We start from the raw sequence: 3787 nt of genomic DNA, 5'->3' as shown, positions 1-3787 counted from the left end.
GGCTTCAGGGGGTGACCACAGCAAGTGTATTATTACACCTGCTCCAGGTGCCTTTTCGAGAGTATTTGATCCTGAGTCACGGTAGGATGCTCCCAGGTCAATAAGCTCTCCCCTATCTAACCTTACAGTCCACTCTCCCCAGCGTGTTCCCGCCTGAATATCTAAAGATCGGCTTGTTCTCCCTGTTCCAACTACTACATGTATCAGATAGGGTTCAAGAGAAGCAGAACCCTCTCTCCAAAAGAGGACAAAGTCCTTTGTCTATCTTTGGGTGACGTGCATTTCTCTTCTAGCTGAGTCACACTCCCCTTTTGATATCATGTAGCTTAAATACTGAGATGAAAGTTTACTATTTACACATCTTTTATTAGGTGGCAAGGGAGAGGAGAAGGAAAAATATTGCTTAAATATTGCTTATTATATACACAAACATTCATATCAGGGGAGGAAAAGCTTTTTCTACTGGCAAAGAAGGCTCAGCATAATTTAGGGGTTCAAGGCCCCCAACTTCATCAAAATCTGCTCATGTGTCATCCCAATTTTTACAGCTGTTCTTAGCATCCATGACCTCTGTTCCTCCAGAATGTCTGGGACGTAGCTTTCCTACAGCTTTCAGCCCTGGCTCAGAACACCTGGTCTTGAGCTTCTTATTTGTACTCCTAGGGGTGTCAGGATTTGGAGGCAGGGGTCTGGGGGACCTGTACACCTACTATTGGTTTTTATAGCTATAGAACCCTTGTCTTATACTAACTACTTGGTTCCCTGATGAGGTAGAATGTACTTATTACCTCTGCCTGTAGTGAGCTCACCAAGGCAGGCTGGAGGGGCCTGGCAACCAGCGCCCAGTGTCGGTCTCTAAGACAGCTGGTGCTAAGCTAGCATGGGCTAGAGAGGGGTGATGCTGCTGGAGCAAGACCTGTCTTCTTGAGGGAATGAATCTCTTCTTAGGTCCTATTGCCCTTCCATCAGTCCTTCAGAGAAAAGACACCCTTGGAAGCTTGTCTTATATGGATCAGGAGCAGCGGCTTCTGGTTCTGCAGCGTCTGTGGGAGGTGCCACAAATTCCACACATTGTCCAGATAGGGAAATTCACCCCTCACCCCTACCCAACAATGAACTAAGGCTTCACACACGCGCCACGAGTTGATTCTGGAGTTCCAATCTATCACTGAGGCCGTGGCCGTGTCAAGAGTCTCACCATCAAGATGTGGTTCAGGAACAGGAGTTCTGTCTGGGAGTCAGTGCGTGTATGCCAGCCTGTAAGTCCCACAAGGGAGTAGCAAGTGTCTGCCTGCTATCTACAGCATTGCTGAGGACCCGGCGCTTGATTAGTACCAGTTCATGATGCATTTGGGCAGCTCTGAGGGCCATGGAAAACCAGTGATTACAGAGATGACTGTACTCCATCCACATGGTGGCAAACTCCAAAGCTACTGAGACCAGCAAGTTATGTAACTGAGAGAAACTGGCTGGCTGGGGCCCCAGGCCCACAGGAGAACACATGCTCCCTGTGAGGAGAGCAGCCCCTTCTCTGCTCTATGCCTGCCATGCTGAAGTCGGGCCCAGGGGTGCCAGATTTTCTTAGTTTTCCACGGAGGACAAAAAGACTATTAAAAAGACTAAGGATCTATTAAATCTTCCGATTTTTAAGTGTTGTCAAGTTAGTCAATGAAAAAGAAAAAAAGAAAAAAAAACCTGGGCAGGACAAGCAAAAACACTTGTGGGCCACTTGTTGTGGGCTGGATGCAACAAGTGTGCTGCCAGTTGCAAGTCCTGTACCCAACGGTTAACAGGCAAGTCTAATTTCACAGCAGTTGTCCCTGATCCTCGGATAAGTGTAGCCCAATCCCTGGGGCCCTGCTCACCACCTCCAGGGAACGTGGGCGCCTCCTCCCACCCGGGGTCCCAGCGTCTTAACAGCAGCCTCGCCACAACAATTGCACTGAAAGTCCTTCTTAGGCTTCCATGACCTCTGCAAGGAGATTATACCTGTAAATCCCTGCAGCCCGCAGCTCAGGCTGGGGAAAGGGGAAGGGAAAGAGAGGCGGAGCGGCTAGGTCTCCCCCGCCCCAAACTCGCCCCACCCAGCAGACTCGGTTCTCCTTAGCCTTCCCTTGGGTCACCCTCAGCCTGGTGTAGACAAAGAAGACGCTCTCTGCTAGTTGAGCCAACACAACTGGATTTAATGAAGGGAAAGCACAAAGGAAAATGAACAGAAATGAAGGGCCTAGAAATAGGAACGTTTACAGAGCTTGGTCCTGGGAACTCAAGCGGGCAGCAACAAGCTAAACAGCGGGGCCGGGGGGATCCAGTGGGGAAGGAGAGAGGGAGAAGTGGATTTTCACTCGGGTAATGAGGGGGCTGAGTCCCGACAGTTTTAGGAAAAGGGGACTCCAGTGGTTAAAGGACTTCCATGCTAGGAGGGTGGGGAGAGAGAGGGAAAATCTTAGAAATTCCGGTGATGGGTATTCCCATTCCTGAGAAGGGGGGGGCAATTGACAGTGGAAGGTTGGAGGGGTGAATGGATGAAGATCCTCCTCACGACGGAAAGGAGGGGGGCATCTCTGCAGAGGGGGACTGAATACGAGGAGAATCGACCGCCTTTTAGCAGTCCCTGTCCCAGAGAGGTTTGAAAGCGCGGTACCCTAGTGACGCCGGAAAAGATGGAACGGTTGCCATGGCGACGTGGAGCACACATCGCATGTAAATAAATAAGCAGTCCAGGCTGCAGCAGCCGCGCCCCCGCGGGACTCAGCGCGGGGGAGGGGGCCCCTCGGGCCCGGGTCCCCGCTGCCCGCGCGTCCCAGCCATTGGCAGAGCCGGAGGGGGGTAACCCCCCTATTGGGGGGGGAATGGTACAGTCCTCCGCCCGCGCCCAGGCCGGGCCCGCAGCGAGCTAACGCGGAGCCCAGCGCAGCCTCTGCTGCCGCCCGCGGTGCCAGGAGTGGAGCGTGGAGGCGGCGATGGAGGGAGTCAGCAGCCACCGGACCCTGTCCTACAGCCGCTGGAGCTACGACAGGTAGGGCTGGCGCCTGGGGGATGGCACCGCCGGGCCCCTCCGGGTGGCCCTGCGTGGACGCCAGTTGCTGCTCGCACTACTGCGGAAGAAGCTGGCGGTCCGGGGTTGACCGTGGGCGTGAGTGGGCATCCAGACCCCAGGGTAGACTCGGATTCTCGAGTATCCGCGACGTCAGTACCGAGAGCCTCGGAATATCCGAAATTGGAGCGAAGCCAGGGTGTCCTCACACTTACGGGGCACAGCTGCCGGAGGGGGGCACCGGAGCACTGGGACGGGGAGCTGCCACCCACCCCCACCCCACCCCCACCCCACCCCCACCCCACCCCCACCCCACCCCCACCCCACCCCCACCCGCTGCTCCGCGGCGTCGGTGGGCGCTAGAGCCGCGCGAGAGAGCGCAAGGGGGCTGCGGGGCAAGTGGGGCGAGGAGAGGCTCCCCTCTGCTCCAGGCCCGCTACTGCCTCGCAGTTCTGTGCCCCGCGGGACCGGGCGGGCAGAGGGTTGGCCCCGGGCAGAGTGCGCCCTGCCGGCCCCGCGGGGTTGGAGAGCGGCTGCCCGCTTGGGCGGTTTGGAGCCGCGCTGCCCACGCTCTGGTCTTGGAGGAAGGAATCATCATCCTTCCTGGTGAAATGAGAAAAATAAGGACGACGGACTGAGTTGGTCATAAAGCAGAGTAGATTTATTCCGAGATTTTCTGCCCCCTTTTTTTTTTTTTTGGTGTGTTAAATGCTATCCCTCTTTTTAAAATGAAACCATGATAGTAGATTT

The sequence above is a fragment of the Rhinolophus ferrumequinum genome, chromosome 11 (assembly GCF_004115265.2).
Source record: "Rhinolophus ferrumequinum isolate MPI-CBG mRhiFer1 chromosome 11, mRhiFer1_v1.p, whole genome shotgun sequence".
In the NCBI taxonomy this organism is placed as follows: Eukaryota; Metazoa; Chordata; class Mammalia; order Chiroptera; family Rhinolophidae; genus Rhinolophus; species Rhinolophus ferrumequinum.
This window is presented reverse-complemented; position numbering follows the sequence as displayed.